Genomic DNA, 22309 nt, shown 5'->3' with positions numbered 1-22309 from the left:
AGCCTGAGAACCCTCCTGGGAACCGTAAGGTTTGGTTGCTGGAGAAATTTGATGGATATTGCCCGAGGCCTGCCCTGGAGGAGACCTGTGTCCCAGCAACCAATCTCACCAAGCAGTTCCAGAAACTGAGGCTCTGGCACCCTGGCCCCACCCCACCCACTCTTCCCTGCTTCTGCCATTACCCTGATCCAGTCAGCAGGCCCTGTGTTCAAAACATGGGGTCTAAATGGGTAGCCAGATAGCTGTTTTGAAGCCTATGAGACCTTCGCAGCCTCCCCACAATATCAGTCAGGCTCTGCCACACTGTCTACTTGGGACCTTCCTTATCTGTAGAATGGAGCCACCCTGCATGTCTGGCAAGAGAAATAAATGAGACGTGTGGAGTGATGAGAGCATAGCATGAGGCCAATGACACTTAGCTCCTGGGCCGAGGAGACGGCTCCGTAGGTAAAGCGCTTGCAGCACCGGCATGAGGACCTGAGTTTGGATGTTCGTAGTCCATCTGTAATCCCAGCTTAACTGCTGGGAGATGGGACATGAAGGCAGACAAACCTCCCAGAAGCTCCCAGGCCAGCTAATCTGGCAAATAAGGAGACCCTGCCTCAAAACAAGGTGGAGAGCGAAGACCGGTACTCGAGGGCCACATGCGTGCCATAGCCTGTGCATGTATGCACTCGGACATAGGAATGAACACACACACACACACACACACACACTTTTTTCCCAGTGAAGGATGATGCTGAAATGTGTCACCCCAGGGGAGCACCCTGGTTGGCTCTGGTATTCTCAACACCCCTGTTTCCCTGGAGATGCTGACAGAGAATCCAATAGAGAGGTTGCAGTTTCTGAGCCAGGGACCCAGTGGGGGACCCTAAGGGAGATACGGTACAAGCTGCAAGTATGCATGCATGCTGGAAGTGCTCCTTTTAGCCAGCCAGACCCTACAGAGTTAGATGACTCTCCCTACTCCCTACTACCTTAGGAGAAGCTTCCAGAATACTCCTGCTTCTCCTCCGTTGCTTGGGAAAGGGGCTTGTCACACATTTGGCTGGCACTGCAGTATTGCAGTCTGAGTCAGAGAAGCGCACGACGGGAAAGGTCGTGTGTTCCTAAATTAACTCCTGGGGGAAAAAAAATGCCAATCAGCAAAGATATGCACAGGAAGGTCTTCCTTTCTCTGCACTTCAGGGAGAGTGTGTGCACAGGTTACACACAGAGATGGGCCTCCACATGCACTACAGGGTCTGGTGAATGGCTTTGCTGGAAGGACCCAAATACTTTGCTTTGCCCCAGGCACTACCTTGCAGCCTTTTGCAAGATACTTCCTTTGCCTTACTGGCAAACCTTAGGGACAGGAATTATAACACTCACCAATTTTACAGGCTCGGTGATGTTAATGTCATTCGATTCATTCATTCAGTACATGGAGTGGGGTTAGCAGCAGGCAGCTTATAGAGATTGGGCTATCATCCCCTCGGCCAGAGTTCCTCAGAGACAAAGAGCTACTGGTCTGTGTTCTTGTGCAATCCTGTGCACATAAAGGGGACCAACCCAGTAGGTGGGACACATCAGATCATGTGCAGAATCTCTGTCTTCAGCAAACATCGTGGACAGAAGTGCACCCAATTCCTCTTGGCTATCAGAGGTCCCTTCCTCAGTTTAACATGGAACAAAGTCCGGTGTACATGTTTCCTCTCTTGCCTCAATCCATTTCTCAGATCTAGGGTTTCTGTAGGAGGGGAGCTTTCCCCCTGTCACCACTGGTGAGCCCCGAGAGTCCACAGAACGGGGCCAGGTAGAGGGAGCTCTCTGCTCTATACTAGGTCAGCTGGGCCCCTAGGACAAGAAACACTGAGATAGGGGTTACAAGTTATCTCCTGGGGTGCCCATAAGCAAGGGCCTCCCTTCCAGGGCCTCAGTGTCTCCCTCTGTAAAGCAAAGGTGTTGGACTAGTTGAAACCTAATTTCTTTTTTTTAACTTTTTTCTCCTCTGGGCTTGACATTTTGCAAGTATCTACTTGGGATATGCGGCAAAGACTTGATAACATGGCTACAATGTGCTCATTATGTTCCGAAGCTCTTAAAAGTGAATTATGCTGTTGTATTCCCCTGACAACCATGTGTGACAGGTTCCATTATCACTGCTATTTCTATGTGACAGATGGGAAGAGAGTAGAATGGGTGGGTCACGTGACTTGCTCCTGGTCAAGACAGGTAGCAAGTGCTGAAGCCAGGATTTAAACATCCTCAGGGTGGCTTCAGAGTCAAGAACATTTGCTGTCTTCTATTCCACCCCTAAGTTTCTAGGCATGGCAAGAGAACGTTCGCAGAATCAGAGGGACATGCGCATCCGACGTGCGCGTCTGACGGGATGGGCTGGAACGGCTGCGGTAGCAGATGCTGCGGTGGGACACAGGCAGCCTGGGAAGGCCCTCAAGCCCGGGCTGAAGGGGTGAGGCTGCTGGGAATCTGGTAAAGGATGTCAGAATAGGGAGGGACCATTAATTTTGCATGAAGACCCATCTGCAGGCTTTGGGAGGGTGGTCTCCATCAGGGCAGCATGGAGGTGAGAAGGCCACTCCAAGCAAGCCAGAGAGGGCCATGGAGCTTGGACATGGGCCATGCAAGAGGGGTACAAAGAAGAGACAGAAGCCAGAGGTCAGGTCTCCTATAGAGCTTCTGTGGCCTGGCTTTATGGCAGGAAAGTAGTTGCCAAGCAGGAGAAGGGTAAGATGGCCTCTTGGATCCTAACTGGGGTCAGGGAGCGTGGGTGCTACTGGCCAGAAGGACAGAGGGCAGACTAGGGCCTACTGAGCTACCAGAGACCTCTGGTGGAGATGGCCCATATGCACTTGGAGACCTATGACTGAAGCCCGTCAGTGTAACAGATAGGTGCTGGTGGAAGGGGTGTGTTGTCTCAGGGAGGGCAGAGAAGAGAGGCTGGGGTTACAGCTCTTGGGACCACCTTTGGTAAAAGGATGGGCAGAAGAAAATCGAACTTATCAACTCCCAGTCTCTCCCGGCTTTAGCTGTGCTAAGTCCCTGCCCTTGCCAGGTAGGACTTTTAGGAGGGTGGTGGTGGTGGTGGTGGGCGGAACAATTGTCCATTTCTTCCAAACTCAACTCTGAGAAGCAGCAAGAGGCCAGTCCCGGTATCCCGCCTCTCTGTTCTGGCACAAGCCCAGGATTCTCCAGCAGGCTCCGAATTGTGTAATTATCCATGCAATAATTATGCCTGGCAGAAAGCTTTGGCTTTCCTGGGGGAGGGCTTCCCAGAGCATTGCCTAAGAGTTCAGTCACAGTCACTCCATTTTATCTGGCTCTTTCTCTGCACACACAGCCGCGGTCTGGGGCCTGAGGAGGCATCTCGGGCTTGGGCAGGTAGGCACCTGTCAATCTGAGGCTCTGAGGGAACCTGTCAGTACCCCTCAGTTTGACTTCGTGAAGGTAAACAGCTCCACCTGAGAAGACTTCCACCCCCCCAGAGCTCCTCCCATCTCCCATAGCCCCATTTATGACCCAGAAGGGGAAACTAATCCATCAACTCAGAGCAAGCAGCTAATCAGTGTACACAGTTGCCTGGGGTCTTCCAATGTAATTATAATTTTTCCTAAGGCACTAGTGAGTGTCACAGTCATTTCAACAAATGCCGCAGATACGATAATCAAAGCAACAACATTCCTTTGTTCCAAATCCTGTACAGAGAGTCTCACGCAGTGTGCTTTGGAAGAAAACCCCAAGCATTGGATTTTGTGTTTCTCACTTCCTCTCCTTCCAGCCCTCTCCCCTCTAGAGCTGCCAGAAAGTTCCCCTTGCAGCTGGAAACGAGGCAGACCCGTGGGGCTGTGAGCAGGGCTTCAAGCACTCACAGCAGGCCGGGGATGCCTCTTGAAAAGCAGCAGCTTGGCACAGGGGAGGTCCCGGGCTGCTTGGCAAAGCCCACACAAGGTGGTATTTACCTTGGTGAATTCCCTAGTCTCTGCCAGGGAACCAGGGAGGTTCAGAAGCCTGCCTTTGTTGGCACACTCAGCAGGGGCTCATCTGTCAGGGAAATACTCCCATTAACTCAGATCACGAGAGCATGTGAGAACAAATGCAAGTACACCACGAAACAGGAATGCCAAAGCTGCCAGGCCCAGCTCTGCCTCGGAGAGGATTTCTTGGTGAGCCCTAGCCTCACTGCGAGGGTTCGTGAAGCACTCCAATGCTTAATGGCGTCAGTTCTGGCCATCTGCCGCACCCTCTCCTGGGGATCGAGTCAGCTCTTCAAAAGTAAGCTCACACAGACTTTGTACCTGAGCAGACAGATCTTCCCTGAACACATTTGGTGTGGACTTTGCAGCTAATCTTCTCTTCTTGAGATTCCCTGTCCATGTTCAGGCTGATCAAGTGGTATCTGGACTCAGACCAGATTTCCTTGTTCCTAACATTTATTGCAACCAGGTAGGGCTGGAAGGCAAACTATCCCAGTGAAGTGTGAGTATAAGTGATGTTTGCCTCTGCCAGGTCAAAGAGGCCACAAAATAGCATGTCATTTCCCCATCTTCCACCCTGGCCCTAGCCACAGATCTTGGGTTGTTGGATGGATAAGGAGAAGGAGGCTGGATCCCTGAGTGCCCACCGAAAAGGTCCACAATGAAGAGTCACAGGAGTGATCAATGAAATTCTATTAATTAGGCCACTGAAACATTGGGGTTTGTTTGTTATAGCAGCTAATACTGCTCTAAAGTATAAATTGCACTCTATAAACCCTATGAGATGACAGTTGTCAGACAATCCCAGTGTTAAATCTTTTGGAAGAGTTCAAATTCACATTCAGACACTACATCTGGTACCACTCCTGAAAGGTGACTGAGAGCATATACTGCGTGTTGATTTGATTCCCTTCCAGAGGTAAACCGATGTTACTTGCAGATCTCAAGTCACAGGTATGACATTGCAAGTGACATTCTGAAAGACTGGAGATTTATACAAATAAGCCAACACACAAATGGCTAGAATAAGTCATTCAGGCTGGAGGAGCAAACACACACACACACACACACACACACAGAGAGAGAGAGAGAGAGAGAGAGAGAGAGAGAGAGAGAGAGAGAGAGAGAGAGAAACACATCCAACAGCAGTCTGCAGAGCAGAGAACAGGGAGTCAGACTGAGCGGTCAGAACAGCATAGTGGACTTGCTCAGAACTGGGATGCAGATAACTTACATCCGTCTTCCACCCCAGATCCTCATCTGGTAGTGACTGCTTGGAGCGCTGCTAAGGACTCTGAGGTCACACTGTACTTGGAAGGAAAAAGTTCTGTGATGGATGATCAATATCTTCCATGGGTAATAGATGAGGGAGTGACAGCGCATGCCAGAAGTTGTCATATTTGTTCCAGTGATTAGACTTGTGATGGCAGAGGACTCTGTATTTATCAAGTTGGACCAAAACAACTCAAATAGTTCTTAACCCTACAACATCTCAGCACTCTGAGGAGAGAGACAGTATCTTTATCTTATAGATAAAGAAACTGGGGCAGAAAGAGAGAGAGAGAGAGAGAGAGAGAGAGAGAGAGAGATTGAGAGGGAAAGAGAAAGATGCAATTTACCGATGACCACATAGACAAGAAAGACGCAGACAGGCTCTAAGGCTGCACTGTCTGACTTCTAAGTCCCTGTGCGTGACCACTACTGGAGAATCCTCTGAGTTAAGACTGGAGGGGTAATGGTGGCAGCAGCCTGGAGTGCATCTTCTGTCCATGGGCACAGCAGCACAATACGGGACAGGAGAGGACAGTCCCTCCCAAGCAGCCATGTGGAAGCATACAGATACCAGGCTTAGGGCTGGAGCTCCCTGCAGCCTTTCTCCAAATCTTGAGTTATCTTACTGCTATTGGAAGTTGTGAAAGTCGTCCAACAAAGGAAGCAAGGAAAATAAAGGGAGTGGGCAACAAGAGATCCTCAATTTAAATGGTGCATGTGGCCCTAGGGAAGTGGATGGAAGATCTGGCGGTCAGAACTGGGATATGACCTGCTGGTATTTCAGGTGGGCTGGGAAACAATACGAAATGGAATCCCTAAGCTTTGATTTCCCCATATATCAAGTGGAGCTAATGCTAGACAGCGGGTGTAGCTCTCAAACCTTAGGCGAGAGATGCGGCCCCCGCCCTTCCCACCTATGGAACGTTAGGCTGCTCCTCATCTCTCCACTCTTGAGATTCTATGTTATTTTTAAATCTATGTATATGGGAGAGAAATAAAGAAAGCAAGTGAGCACATGGACACACCAGAAGCCTCTGCTACTGCAACAAACCTCGGGCACATGCACCCTTTTGTATGTTTGGATTTACATGGGTGTTGGGGAATTGAACCTGGGCCATCAGACTTTGCAAGCAAGCACTTTTTTTTAAAAAAAATATTTATTTGAGGGGGATAGAAGAGGCAGAGGGAAAGACAGAATGGGTGCACCAGGGCCTCCAGCCACTGCAAACAAACTCCAGATGTATGCGCCCCCTTGTGCATCTGGCTACATGGGTCCTGAGGAATCGAACCGGGGCCCTTGGGCTTCGCAGGCAAGCGCCTTAACTGCTAAGCCATCTCCCCAGCCCCAACAAGCAAGCACTTTTAACTGCTGAGCTATCTCTCCATCCCCCTAAGATTCCATTCTTACCTCTAAAAGATAGACAGTAACAGTCTCTGTTCACAGTGTTGTATAACAATTAAATGAGATAACTTAGGAGAAGTGCCTAGCACAGCATGTGATATTATTTATTAACAAAAAAGCATGTGTTACATCTTTCCACACATATGCAGACACCAAACACCCTTCCTGAACAGCTCCTGTTTGACACCAAAGCCTGAGGGTTCAGCCTGCCTCAGTTTCTACCTTTTTTTTTTTTTAATGCACATGGTTCTTTGTAGCCTGTGCATGTCTTCCTGCTCTCGCCCACCAGTGTCTTTGCTGGAGTTTTTTCTTGCTACCTTGATCCAGTCCATATCTTCTATAAAGTACAGTTGCAAGACTGAAGGTGCCAATGATCACCTAGTCGCCCATAGCCTGTTCGTAGAGGCTACCTGTATTACACATGCTTACATTCTTTTCCAGACTTCTCTTTCTAGAACATCCTTCTTCCCTATTTTGATTTTGTTCCAGCCTTTCTGGAGAACAGTAAGTCAACTCTGGAGAGAGATAAAGACTGTGGGCAGCTCTAATCCCAAACCCACTTTGGTCTTTCCATTCCCTCCTGTTCTGAGCTGCCTGAGAGATGAGTCCCCACCCTTGCGTCATTTACACTGCATTTTCCATACCCTTGCCAAGGAGCCCATGCAATCAGTAGTACTAACTTCACTGGCCACCAAAGAAATGGAGCCTGAGCGCAAGTGGTAAGCTGGGATCTCAGAGGCGGGGAAAGGAAAACCCTAGGGCTTAAATCCAAGCCCAGTTTGTCTCAAAACCTTATCCTTATTTGGCAGAATGACACATGACCAAAAGTTTACAAGTCATCCTCATCTTTTGCAACACTGTGTGATCCATTCAATGGACATCTTGAGCTCAGAATCACAGGGTCGGGGATTGAAGGTAAGTCTTAACCGTACATATTCCACCAAAGAAATACAGTTTCTAGCTCAGCTTTAGTCATCACTTGGTGCCTTAATTTCTCCATTAGTAATAGAAAAAATGAAAATATTCTAATATTAGCAAGTGCTGTCACTTATTTAGCCCTTTCTAGATACCACACACCTAACACCCATGAACACCCTAAAATATGAGCAGGTATGACAGGCGGACTCAGCTTATCATGGTTTGACTTGACAGTTTTTCAACTTTGCTATAGTATGGAGGTGGTAGACGTTCAGTAGAAACCATGTATTGAACTTGGATCTGTGGAATTCTGCCTTCTCAAGGATGGATAGCTCCCAGTTCGCCCTGGGTCACAAAGGGGACAAAAGTGGGATGTGTGGCTGAGCTTCGATGTTCAGTAAGTTGGGCGGATTCTATAAACTTTTTATGCAGAACACTTTCAACTTATGACGGGTTACAAGGATGGAACGGAGTCATCTGTTTCCCTTTCTAAACACAATCTACAGGTGCCTTTACCTTTCCCAGAGAAGGGGCTGTGGAGCCACTGGCACTGGAAGCCACTTGTGTATCACTTCCAGGAGGGGGGACAACCTTCTTCCATGAAGAACATCCCTAGTCAGATCATGTCTCTCACTTCTGCTACACAGCCTCGTCCCTAAGAGGACAGCCATGGGCACTCTAGAAGTGGCTGGTGTGACATGCCATCTTTCCACTGCTCCTCATGATCACAGAGATAGAGAAGAACAGGCTTTAGCCTTAGGGATAGAGGGATGGTACAAGGAGTCAGGCTAGGCTGACTTCTGGGGCCTCCAAGCATTCCCAGCTTGCCAGAGGAGGATGGCTCCATGGTTTTTCTGCCAGCGTATTCCACCATGGTGGGTACCTGAGGCCCAGTAATCTTTATGTGGACCTCAGAGGTGTGGCATTATCTGATGAGGCTATCCAAGCATGGGCTGCATCCTGCAAGTCTATTCCTTCACTTTTCAGATATTTATTGGTGACATGATTGCATAGCAAGCATGTGCTCTGTGGTGGAATTCAAGTGTCAAGAAGATAGCTCTGGGATGGAGAGATGGCTCAGCGGTTAAGGTACTTGCCTACAAAGACTAAGGACCTAAGTTTGATTTATCAGTACCCATGTACAGCCAGATGCATAAGTTAGCACATGTGTCTGGAGTTCATTTGCAGTGGCTAAAGGCCCTGGTGCACCCATTCTCATTCTCTCTCTTTCTCTCAAATAAATAAATAAGTAGGGCTGGACAGATGGCTTAGCAGTTAAGGTGCTTTCCTGCAAAGCCTAAGGACCCATATTCAAGTCTCCAGGTCTCACATAAGGCAGACGCACAAGGCAATACAAGTGTGCAAGGTCACACATGCACACAAGGTGGCACAAGTGTCTGGAGTTTGATTACAGTGGCTGGAGGCCCTTGTGTGCCAGCTCTCTCTCTCTCTCTCTCTCTCTCTCTCTCCCTTTCTCTCTCACATTTAAAAATACCAGTCTGTTGGGCTTGCCTCAACAAATATATAAATAAAATGAAAATAAAAAGACAGCTTACATGCAAAATACTCTGAAAGTACCAACCATGAGTAAGGGAAGGAATCTGAAGGAATGGGGTATTTGTGTTACTTTTTTCCTGCTTTGGACCAATACATTTGGAGGAAGTCAAGTTGTGGGGCTTGAACAGACTGTGAAGACTGGGGTAGTTTGTTACAAAGGGAATGTTTCCCCCAATTCACAGCTGATGCCACCATCACTAATGCCACTAGCATCATCCTGCCACTCATACCATGATATCACCGTCACCAACATCTCCCCTGAGGTTATTACCATGACTGAACCTAACACCCCCTTTCATCGCAACCACCATCACTACTCCTTCCAGCACTGGCATCCCTAGTACCGTCACTGCCACCACCCCATCATCAACACCACTGCTACAAACAGCATCATCGCTATCCCCATCACCTCCCATCAGAGCACCTGGCCACAGTCATCACTACAAACACCACCCAGCACCACCATCGCTAGTACCATTAACACCATTGCTATGACTACTGTCACCAACACCACCCTCATCAATATTACCCTTACAATACTCACTAATACCATTGCTATCTCTCCTGTCACCAACACCTCCACCATCATCAATGTTACCCTTACAATGCTCACTAATGCCACTGCTATGACGACTGTCAACACCTCCACCATCACCATTACCCTTACAATACTCATTAATACCATTGCTATATCTACAGTCACCAACACTGCCACCATCATCAGTGTTACCCTTACACTACTCACTAATACCATTGCTATATCTACGGTCACCAACACCTCCACCATCATCAATGTTACCCTTACAATGCTCATTAATACCACTGCTATGACGATTGTCATCAACACTTCCACCATCATCAATATTACCCTTACAATAGTCATCACCACTGCTGGTGACATCACCACAATCACTACCACCAGTACCATCATTTTTTGGTCACCGACCTCACTACCACCATAGCCACTACTAACCATTCTGCATCACCACCATCACGAACATCATTCCTTCCACTATTACCCTCTGATACTGATGGCCATCAGTTGTGCATGGCTTTATAGTTTCCTATAAACTTATATTCACACTAACTCATTAAATCTTCATAACAAGCCTATAAGTTGACACTGTGATTGCTATCATTTAACAAATGAAGAAACTGATGTGTAGGGAGAAAGTTAACAATTCACTTAAACCATGGTTTGTGAAGGATAATCTAGACCGGCCTTCAGTTCTGTCTTGCCCACTCTGCTATACATTTTCTTTCAATCAGCCCTAAGCTGCAAGGGATGGCCCCCACTAGACTGTGTTTTCTTTTCTTTTTTTTTTTCCCCCACTAACCTTCACTCTGGGATGTCTGTATCTGTCAATGGTATGGAGCTGCAGCCCATGCCTAGGTTTCTTTGTTACACAAATTTCAATGAGAACAACCTAAGTCTTTGTGCATTTCTGAGAAATATCAACTCAAGCCACCAGGTGCCAGCTGTGTTCTCAGAATTATGTATTGGGCTCCTTGTAGCTCAGAACGGCAGAAAGAATTGCCCGTATCTTTCAGAAAAGGACACTGGCATTGGAGAGGCAAGCATGTTCACTGGGACAGTTATGTAATCGTTCAAGGCAACCAGTGGCTAAGTTTGGGGGTCAACCAATAAGTGGGCTTGGAGGAGAGGATGAGCAGGGAGCTCAGGTGGGTTAGGACAGCTGACAAGGGTGGAATGAGAGGGCATGGTCCCAGTCTCTCCTCTCTTGGCTCTTTCCTCTTCCTTGCTACCTGCTATCCTCCAGGAGCCCCTTCTGGAGTGTGGACAGCTTGGCTCTGGTCTTTGCCTCTGTTCTGTTCTCTCCCATAGTCTCTCCAGTCACATCCTTCAAGTCACAAAAGCATGAAACATCACCACCATTTCCCCTTCCTTCTCTTTCCCCAGTAGCTCTTTCAAAGAGTTTGCTCATGGTCTTCCTTCTCCTAGAAACTAATTCTCAGACATGTTGCCTGGTCAAGCCCTAGTCCTCTCAGGCGAGCCTTCTGATTTCCCAGGCCTGCCTCTCAGGTAAAGGTGCTCACGCCCTTCTCCGAGCCTCAGTGGCAAGACACTCCTCAGCGTAGCATGGTGACATGCCAGGTACAGTCTAGCCCCATTTAAGCATGAAGTCACTCAAGTCCAATATCAGGTTCAAATCCTGGTTCATCCACTAATGAGAAATGATGTGTTGGATACATTTGTCATTCTAAATTTTGTGAGGAATGGTTCTAAGGACTTCTGGGATACTAAAATCTGAGACTGTTCAAGTCTCTTATGTAAAATGTAAAATATTTGCACAGCACCTACACACAGCTTTCTGTATACTTTAAATTTTCTTTAGACAACTAAACTACCTAACAAAAGGCTTATATGTCACTTTGTATGGATTCAGCATAGTACTTGGTGTGGAACTAATTCAAGTTTTGCCTTTTGGGACTGTCTGGAGCTTTTATTTCTTATTGTTTCTCAAATGCAGCCGGTTTGAATTTGAGGAAGTAGAACTCGCACATACGGAGGGCCAACCTATCTATCTGTGCCTTTTATTCTCCAGTTTCCTTGTCTGGAATAGTGTTCATACCATTGATTACTATAGGCTTGATGAGAACCAAGCTGCCAGGGTACCTGGCACAAGGCTGAAGTTCTTCAAATTCCCTGTCCCCTTCATTATTACCCCAGTGAGGCCCCTCACAGGCAAAGGCGAGGGCTTGGCATTCACCCAGGTCTGGTGGGAATCCCTAGTTCTTCCCCCAGCACCTGCAGAGGATCTGAGTAAGTCATTTCTTGCAGGGTCTCAGTTTACACAGCTATAAAATGGGCCCAGCATCCACTTCCCGTAGTACGAGGCTTCATCTGCTGCATGGGACTTACCTCCTAGAGTTTCTGCAGGGATTAAATTGATTTTTTTTTTGAATCAAAAGTGTTTAGGCTAGCACTTGGTGAAATATGCTATATAAAAGCCATTTGGTGTGACTTCTCTGGTCATTTCTCTAAGAGCTACTTAACATATTTGTTTTTTTTAAAAAATATTTTAATGTTTTATTTTTATTTATTTAAGAGAGAGAGAGAGAGAGGATGGGCATGCCAGGGCCTCTAGCCACTGCAAATGAACTCCAGATGCATGCACCCCACTGGGGAATCGAACCTGGGTCCTTTGGCTTTACAGGCAAGTACCTTAACCACTAAGCCATCTCTCTAGCCTTAAAAATGTATTTTATTTGTTTATTTGCAAGTAGAGAGATAGCAACAGAGAGAGAGATAGAGAGTATGGGTGCACCAGACCTGTGGCTACTGCAAACAAACTCCAGATGCATGCACCACTTTGTGCATCTAGCTTTACATGGCTATTGGGGAATTAATCCTGGGTCATTAGACTTTGCAGGAAAGTGCCTTAACTGCTGAGCCATCTCTTCAGCCCCTTGCTATTAATTTTAGCCAATACTTCACATAGTCTCTGGTATTCACTAGGTGTCTAATACAGATTTCTTTTGGTCTGTTCCAACTCCAATACTGAATTATCTAACAGACACATTCAAGAAATGTTTCTTAAAGCACCAACAAAGGAGAGGCATAAAACACTGAAAAAAATACATGTCTTGACAGCATATTATATTTTAAAAATTGTCACCACAGTAGTCATTGTGGGAAAAAATCAAATTTTCATAAATGTCCTTATACTTCATTTACTGTTTTTGTCTTGAATTGTCTAAATAGCCATCAGTGGAGGGGTGGAGGGTGAAGTCAATTTAGGGTTAGGACCTTTAGGATTTGAAGACCGAATCCAGCCTAGTTTTGGCTATGTGCAAAGTTAGAAGAAAAGGATGGAGGCCCTTGCTGCCCCCACTTAGATGCAAGTGCACAGGCCTCCCCTAGGCAGTGAGAGCAGCTCAGCCACTCCTAGAATGCTCCTCTCCCCAGGCTAGTGTCAGCACAGGTGAAGAGCCGATGGGCCGAGGGAGGCCAACAGCTATCATTTTTGGTCCCTGGGAGCTCAGAAGCTGCCAGTAATTGCCAGCGTCTTCTGGGATCTGAGGCACCAAGCCCTCCAATGGAAGAGGGGCCCAGGATGTGGTGTTCAGGAATCAGCCCCATGTGCAAGGCCTTGTTCCCTTATCAGTAGCCAATCAACAAGCTCCCTGAGCCACAGTTTCCTACTCTACAAAGTGAGAGGAGCAGTACGGCCATCTCAAGACTGGAGACAAGAAAGAAGATGCAGGTCCCCAACCCCACAGAGAGGCTGTAGGAAGCCTCTGGAAAAGGGATTTGACTTTCATGCTTCAGGAGCTTTCTTTATCCACTTAGATGCCTACTGACTTCTGTGAAGTTTTCTGCCTTCAAATCCCAACTCAAAGGCTTGGCACATACGTTGAGGTGGCCACCCTGGGCCGGCATTCTGAGTCTTATCACTGCTAGCAAGCTCTTGCTCAAGGTGGTCTCTAGTTGCAGCCCACGTGGCTCTGTGGTGGCCTTGGTCTTAGAATCAACATAGATGAAATCCCAGATTGCCTCCTCACCACATCTTTAGGTAGTGGAGAACTTGGGGTACAGCTCTGGGGATGCCCGGTAGAATTAGGACTCAGGATCTCACTTGGTTCGAATAACATTTAACGTTCCTAAATTAAATCATAATGGCATACCTAATCCTGGACTTATTATTTGTTTTTAATTAAAGAGAAAGACTTTCTCAATTGCAGAATTGCTAGCCTAGAGAATCTGATTTTGGAACAAATCAAGTGGTGACAAGCAGAGCTGGGGAAGCCAGGGCTCAGATGCCAGCCTTGACATTCAGGCTATGTGACTGTGGGCAAGGGACTCGTCCTCTTTATTTTTATTATTGATAATAAGAGGTTTCACTTGGAAGATTTCTAAGGTCCCTTTCAGCTCAATATATAATTTTGCGTCTTGCAACCTATGTATTTCAAAAATACATATTCTAGACCACTCTTCTCAAAGTTTAGTGGACACACAAGCTATCTGGGGATGTTAATTTGCAGATTCTGGTTTGGTAGGTCTGAGTTGGGGCCTGTGATTTTGCATTTCCAGCAAACTCCCAGATGATGTCAGGCTGCTGGTCTGAGGCCACACTTTGAGCAGCACGTACCAAGTGAGCAATAACTCACTTTGATGGCCTTTCTGCTGCATGCTGACCACTATATCTTGCACACGTTATTGCGTTTAGTCCTCATAACAGCTTTGGAAGGAATTACTATCAATGCCCTAGACTTCTACGTTGTGTGGAGATGAAGGCTTGCATAGATGATGTGACCTACCCAAGGTCACATAGTTAGTAAGCTGCAGAGCCAAGATTTGAATCCAGATCTGTCTAACCAAGAGTGTATGCTCATAGCTACAGTGTCACATATGTATGTGTGATTGGATTTGGCTGAGTGGAAGTAAGGAGGGGGCTGCCACATGTTTGCAAATGTAGAGCAGTCTCTTTCATTTGGTTGCTTGGCATAGATACCACTGGTAAACTGCCTGAGCCTTCTTGCCTGTCTGGAGCACGTGAAACCCTGAGCCTGCAGCCTGGCACAGAAGACACACGGAGATACTCAAATGCTTGCTCGAACCTTCTCTGACAGGCCGTGATGGCCTGTAACAAAAGGAGAAAATTCTAGTTCACATAAAGGATTAGAGCAGAGGAGAGACGTTTAATCCTATTAATGAATTTGCTAATTGGCCTTCTGCCCCAATCATTCCGTCCTCAAGCTTTCACAGTGCTTGATGAAACGGAAGCAGATCCAGGGACGGCATTTTGCTTGCAGCCCGCAGACAGCTCGGTTGCTTGGATTGGCTAATGTAGTGTTTCTGTCTCTCCTTGAATGCTTCTCCTTCCCCGCACACCCATATTCCAATTTCGATGATTATTTCCCCCACTCAATCCTCTCAGGTTCTCAAGTTGAGGTCAGGAGTGGCTCTGTGACCCTACCATAGCACTTCCATTCCTTTTTTTATATATAATTTTTTGTTTACTTTTTATTTATTTATTTGAGCGACAGAGAGACAAAGAGGCAGATAGAGAGAATGGACGCGCCAGGGCCTCCAGCCACTGCAAACCGACTGCAGACGTGTGTGCCCCCTTGTGCTTCTGGCTAACGTGGGTTCTGGGGAATCAATCCTCGAACTGCGGTCCTTAGGTTTCACAGGCAAGCGTATAACTGCTAAGCCATCTCTCCAGCCCTAGCACTTCCATTATTTGGCCTCAGTTGACTCATCTGAAGAATGGAAACTACAACTAAATGTCATCCTGCAGTATTGAAGAAAAGCAACCCAGGAATGCAGAGAGCAAGCTGCTTGGCACTGTGTGGAGGCTAGATCAAGTTTAAACAATTATTAGTGGTAACCCGGGAAGACAGCCCACTGAAGAGGATCTCACTGTTGGGAATTTCTGTTGCCGCCTAAACTTGACAACTTGCCACTGGTAATGACAGAGAAACTGCTCAGGCTCCTGTGATTGGATATGATAGCTTTGGGTCTCCAAGGCATTTAGTCAGGGGCCACCACTGAAAGGGCCAGAGAGTGTCCTGCAGGCAGAGTAACACGGGATAGGGATAGAGCAAAAATCAGTAGCCCCAAGTTACAAAAGCATCTCACGTCACTGAAGCAGTGCGCTTCATGTTGGCTTATAAGGGATTCACTGCCGTGGCCCTATTTTATACAGAGGAGGAAACTGAGGTTAGAGAGGTTTGCTGTGGGTTGAGGAAGGCGGGTATGATCGCAACATTCCTTTTTACTTTAACGCAGCGGACTTCATCATCATGCAACCTTCTCCTATCACCCTGATTCAAATACGGTGCTGTCCTGGCTCCCTCCACTGCCTGAGCAGCTTTTGAATTCCCCCTGGAGTTACAAGAATAAATCCACAGTCCTGCTCCCATGAGTACCACATGGGGAGAGAGCAACATCCCACTGGGCACTGCTACTTCTAGAAGGTGACCCTTTTAAATTATACCTGGAGGCAGGTGAGACACTGATGCTAGTTTCTCTGAAGGACCAGGGACCTCTGGCCTCACTTTCATCCCCACAATCTCACTTCTAAACATACTCTGTCCCCATCTAAGGAATGAGAGCCTTAACCCCGGGGCCACTGTGCAGAACCGTGCAGACTTCTCCCCAGGAGCTGACTCTTCCCTGCATCGCAGCACTCCCACGCTCTTTGGAGCCATCAAGCACACACAGCCCCCAGCCCATCTAGCCTTTCCTCCACAGAACCAACATCCATCAAGTCAGAATCCAGTGTCAGCACTGACAGGGGTTCTGGAATAAGAATCAGGCCCCGAGAGCAAGTGAGAGAGATAAATGTGTGAACCCATTCTGACAGCCTCGTGGGGAGCTCACAAGCTCAGCGAGGGCAACAGCAACAGCTGCGGGGAATAGAGGGAGGGGGAGAGATGCTCCGTCTGCATGAGTGTGCCACAGGGCTGACACCGGACCAGGACTTGAAGGATGTCCAGGAGTTGTCCCCATGAGTGGGAAGGCGTGGATGGAGGGACAGTGCAGGAGCAGAAGTACATCTTGGGCAGAAATGACACCAGGAAGACTATGTTAGAGAAGAATTGTGGGGTTGGCTAAGTAAACAAACAAATGAGTGGACATGTGGAGAGGTCCAATTTCACCCTGACAGGGTAACAGTGAACTTGAAAAACATGGGAACACATGGGAAGTTGTTGTGGAACGGTCCTTGTCTCTCTTCACCCAAAGTATAAGCGTGAGAGATCGACTCTCATGTTCTCACCTCTCCCAAAGACTCTACATCCCTACTTGTATCCAGAAACTCGTGGGATCTCCTGGGCCAGATTTAGAACTTACAGTGTTGTGGAAAGAGCGTGCTAAAGTTTCCTATTAACTATCCGCAGCAGGCTTTTCTGTGTCCTGGATTCCTTCTGCACATCACGGTGGGGGCTGTCATGGTTTAACGCCTCTAGCCCATGTTAGAGATTAATCTTCATTGTGAGGTATGACGAGGGTGGAAATTTAAATTGACTATGGCATTTAGAGCCATCGGGGGATGACTAGGACTTGAGTTGAGATTCTATCATTGAATACCAAGGGCTATTATAAGAAGAGAGGAAGGCCAAAGGACGCACAGGGCATTGCTGGCCTCTCACCATGTGATGCCCTATATGCTTTAGGACCCTGCCAGCAAGAAGGCTGTCCATCATCAGAGGTGGTCCATCCATTTCCGGTCCCCAGAGCTGTGGGCCAAAATAAGCCTCCTTTCTTTGTTGCCCATGCTGTGATTTTGTATTGTTATCAACTGAACATGAACTGGGACTTATGTTTAGATCCTGGCATTGGTTAGCATGATGATCTGCCTTCTCCAGAAGATAGTCTTCATTGTAGTTTTTCCACGGCAGCATTCATTTATTCATGGATACAATCATTTAATCATACACTCATTTATTCAATCATTCCCTCTGTCACTCAAATATTCACTTGTTCATCCATTTTTCATTTATTGATTCTGTTATTCATGCAATCATTCATCTTTCACTCGTCTGCTAAGGAGCACACTCACATCTTTATAAAACATGTTCTGAGCAAAGGCTTTGTAGCTGAACAAGGGGGGTCTAAGTCTTGGTCCCTTTTCTCGGGAGCTGTCTATACACCCCACTGATTATAGGCAGTGAGTCTCCTAAACCTAATCCTTCCATGACTATCAGGGGACTGGTGGTGGGGACACTGTTCTCAGCTCTTTCTTGCTAAATGGTAAACAGACTCAGTACATCTCATGGACAGAGCCAATTCAAATCCAACAGACCAAAACCAGAATTCATTCCAGGAAGGAGGCTGGTAACTGAAATTCCAGCAGGAAGCTAACTTTTCCTGCCGGGTCTGCAAGTCTTAAGAGATAATGGGTGGCAGCCAACCATTTCATTGTTCATAATTTCATTTCCCCCCAGAAAAAACATTTCTCAAGTACCTACTGTGTGCAAAGAGCTGAGCCAGGGACAGAAGGATGATTCAGACAAGTTTCCTGCACCAGATTTTTACTGTGGTGATAAGGAAGATAACACCTCCATTGACTGTCTGCCTTACTCCAGGCATGACTTGTGAGTCAGAGAGTGTATGCCTTAAAAGAGTTCAGGAATTTAGACAGAAGTCACTTCTCTCTGGGGCTTGGGGAAGGCTTCCTGAATATGGAAACAGCTGAGTGAGATCTTGGAACATGGATGGAATTTTACTTAGTGGACAGGGGATGGGATTGGGAGAAGAGGCTCACAGGGTTAAAAGGATGAGCAAAGATGCTGAGGTGTGTAAATCTGATGCACAATTAAATTATGTCTCTCTTTCTGTCCCCGCCCCCCTTTTTTGAAGTAGGGTTTCACTGTAGCTCAGGCTGACCTAGAATTCACTATGTAGTTTCAGGGTGGCCTCGAACTCATGGTGATCTTCCTACCTCTGCCTCCCAAGTGCTGGGATTAAAGGCATGCCCAGCCCCCCCTTTTAAGATTATGCAACAGGCATCTCCAACGTGAAATGATTTGCCAAAGGACCCTGACCCCAAGCCAGCAGGGAGCATAATCGTCACTTCTCTTTGACTCTCTGCTCCTTGCTGCCTTCCAGTTCATCCTAGGATTAATGTGCTGCCTATTAACATATCCCAAACCCAGGAACACTGCCTTCATAATTCTCTAAGGGACTCTCTGATTTAGGCGTCACAAGACCAGTCCCACATCTGACTCTATCATAACATGCAACCTTAGGAAAAGCATCAGGTAGCCATGGGGTCTAGTTTGTTCAGCTATTCGGTGAACAGTTGGAGATCCAAAAACGCAGCCTCTCTCTCAGTTCTGAATATTCTCAGGGTCATAGACGAATTATAACCAAGCAATGTGGGATTGTTTGCTCATAGGCAAGTTCCTGTTGAGAATCTGCTGAGGTCTTAGTCTAAGTGATGTTTTCCTTAAATCTACTGCTCACCACAGAGCCTATGGTTCCATCTGCATGGTTCTCCTCTGTAAATTCCCAATACCACAGCCAGCCTCACAAACCCATCCAAACCTGTGTGGCCTTGGCATGAAGAGCACACATAAGACAGTCAGAGTCAAAAAATCTGCCCGTGACTAGATGTGAAGGCTGAATGCCCAAAGTAGGTTTATCTTGTTTTTAATTAAAGGCACACCAAGATCCCAAACAGAGAAGGACAGGAGTGAACTTGAATGCTGTTATTCAGTAGCATGATTTTAAATAAACTTTGAGTTTCTGTTTCCTTCAGGGAACACTCCCCAAACCATCTGGGGCTGGGATGCATCTCTCCCAGCACTAATCATGCGGGATATTATATAGCTATTTTAAAGACATGGATGCATTTCCAAATTGTGCTTTTGAAACGCTCATGGTTGTAGCTGAGCATGCCAAGACATTTTCAGGACCAGTCATTGAGCAGACAATGTGGGCTACAGAAAAAAAAAAAAAAAAAAGTATCTGGCTTTTGATCCTAGTTACCTGCACAGGGCTCAAGGAGCATTCCAGAATGAGCTGTATGACTCTCAATAGCACCATCTACTTCCAGGATAGCCTTACTCTGGGCATTTGCAAGCCTCAAGCAGTAAAGCTATATGCATTGAATAGTGCCTAAAATCTGCTGACCACTCATCATATAGCATAGTCTAATTTCCACCATCCCTGAAACGCACACAACACAACAGCTATTTTAAGACGGTAACTACTACCGTCGCTCTTTTACAGTGGAGGGAAATAAGGCTTAGTCATACAGCTGTGAGTGGTAGAGCTTGAATTTGAACTCAGCAGGGAGACTGATTCTTTAGTTGAAAATCCAAACCACTCTCTTCTGACAGCATCTAATTAGATCTGAGCCTGGCATCTCAGAGATCATAGCAGCGGCTCTGGTGCACCAACAATAAAAACCTTAGAATTTGAGAAGCAAATGGAACAGGAGAAAATGCCTTTCACAAAAAAACGAGGCACTGAGAGAAAGGTGTCTGGGTCGGGATGGGACCTCTGAACACAAACTGTCCCAGCCAGGCCCAGTCTCCAAGCTCTCTCCTGCTGAAGCTGTTTGTTGATCTGCATTCTGGTGCACACGACAGGGAGGCCAGACGCTGAAGCGGGAATAAATTCTCGGAGGGAGGTATTGTCTCCTGGACAATTCAAGTTGGTATCTAAGAATGTGGCCCGCCCTGTGGCCCCTCACCTTGCAGAAGCCTCAAAGGACCCTGTTATAAAAATTAAGGGAGGGTATGCACACAAAACACCCAGGCATCTAGTGGCAGCACACAGTAAATGCTTGCGTCCAATCTGCTCTCTCCTGGGGTCTTGGGAGAAAGAAGCAAAGAGCCAGTGTCCTTGGTATCCTGCAGAAACTAACCCAGGGTGACCTGGATTGGAGGTGGGGGGGGGGAGAGAAGGGAAAAGTAGACAGTCATGCCTTAACACCTACTTTCTTCCCAGCTTTCTTTGTAGAACTCTGTATCCATCATTCTCTCCTCCTTGTGCTCTGCCTCAACCTCCTGTTGGCCCCTAGTGGCTGCAGATAACACAGTATATAAAGCAAAGTCCTTCCTCTCTCTCCAGCTTCCAGGGGGAAACAGCATTCTCACCCATTTGATGGATACGAAAACTGAGGCTTAGTGAGGCAAGGGGACTTGCCTAAGGTCCCATGAGGGATCAATGGGACTGTTATTTAAAATAAAATTTTATATATAAAAAAAGAAGCCCAAGTTAACTGTGCCTCACAGTCACCTGGCCTGCAGGTGTTCCAGTATTTAGGTGGGACGTAGGGAAGGAGACTTGGATGTGGTGCTAAATAGTGCCCCCAGCCAAGTAGTGTCTTGGGATCCATGAGAAGCAAAACTCAGAGCATCAAGGCCCTGAACCAAGGCTTACAGACCATCCCTGCTCTGGGTTGCTGAAAGGTACCAGTGCATTCCCTGCCTGCAGAATATGGGACTCAGCTGGCAAACATGCCAGTGGGCCCTTTCTTCCTCTTCTGGGGTGTAAATACAAGCCCGGTCTCATCACCTGGGATCTACACCTGTATTCTGGCCATGGTGGAGAGGGAGCTGAAGCATGACCCCCTTCTTCCTGGGGCCTCTCAGGACAGCTGACTCCTGGGGAGCTCTGTGGTCCCATCCGGAGTAAGATGAACCAGGTCCTGTGAGGGAACTCACTGTGCCCTTGGGGCCCACATCACACCAGTACAGCTCTCATCGCGAGATGGGTGCTGTAACCCCCCCATCCCTCCCACACACACCTGTAACCAGAGTCTGGATCCAGTAGCAAAACTTGAAGGTTGAAATGTCACATTACTTGATATCTTCTACTATTCACAACAGGCATTTGGGCTTTAAACAGAACCAAATCCCTCATTATCTTTTCCCTAGTTGTTTCCTGCCCTTTCCCCGCTACAAGCAACTTTCTATCTGCTCCCTAGGTGGCTTGCATTGTGCAGTCCGGCCCAACAAGGTCACCCAACTTCACATGGGTATGTGACAACTCTTCTACTGGTGACAGTGAGGCACACACCTCAGTCAGAGCCCTGAAACAGGCTCCAGGCAGCAGGGACACTGGGATATTAACACTTCTTCATCCTTGATGCAAACTCTGCTTCTAATAGCCTTTATTATTTTTTACAGCGCCCCCAGTTCCTCTAAGGTCCCCTGCACGCTTGTGGGGTGCCTCACAGACTCCCTGGGACCCAGGACCCCGAGCCTGGGGGAGTTTTACCACCTGGTAGCAGCTGATTCCTTTTGGCTTGCAGAGGCGTTAGGGGTGGCCAGGCAGACTACTGTCTTCATTAAGGTGAGACTCCCAAGTCTGCACCTGGCATTGCCATCCCAGGGTGTGGGGAGGGGATGTTTGAGTGTGAACACCCTCACTGGGTGCCCGAGGTGGCACCAATGCCAGCCGTCATGCGGGGTGGTGGGGGGGGAACAGAAGAACTCCCAACATTTCCACCAGACAGTGCAATGCTACTATCCACCTGTGAATTTGCTTTCTGGGGCTCCCAGAGGTTAGCCAGGAGGAGGGACCAGGCGCCTCTGACGGCGGTGGACGCAGCCCCAGCTCTGGTTCCCACCTCTAGGTGTCCACACCAACTCTCCCATAGGGGTTCTTGGGATATTCGGGCTGGTTCGAATTCTCGTGGACAGGGGCTAAGGGAGACAGATGGTGTCCCCCCAACAACACAGCAGCACCCAGCAACCCCCA

At 47.4% G+C, this 22309-nt stretch overlaps 1 protein-coding gene across 3 annotated transcripts in view; it reads right to left on the bottom strand.

The window, feature by feature from the left end:
- Positions 1 to 22309, bottom strand: part of Kcnip1 (potassium voltage-gated channel interacting protein 1) — a 239752-nt gene that overhangs the window by 216745 nt on the left and 698 nt on the right. The window lies entirely within an intron of this gene.

Source organism: Jaculus jaculus, chromosome 6, assembly GCF_020740685.1.
Source record: "Jaculus jaculus isolate mJacJac1 chromosome 6, mJacJac1.mat.Y.cur, whole genome shotgun sequence".
Classification (NCBI taxonomy): domain Eukaryota; kingdom Metazoa; phylum Chordata; class Mammalia; order Rodentia; family Dipodidae; genus Jaculus; species Jaculus jaculus.
The sequence above is the reverse complement of the archived record's forward strand: the minus strand, read 5'-3'. Positions and strand labels throughout refer to the sequence as shown.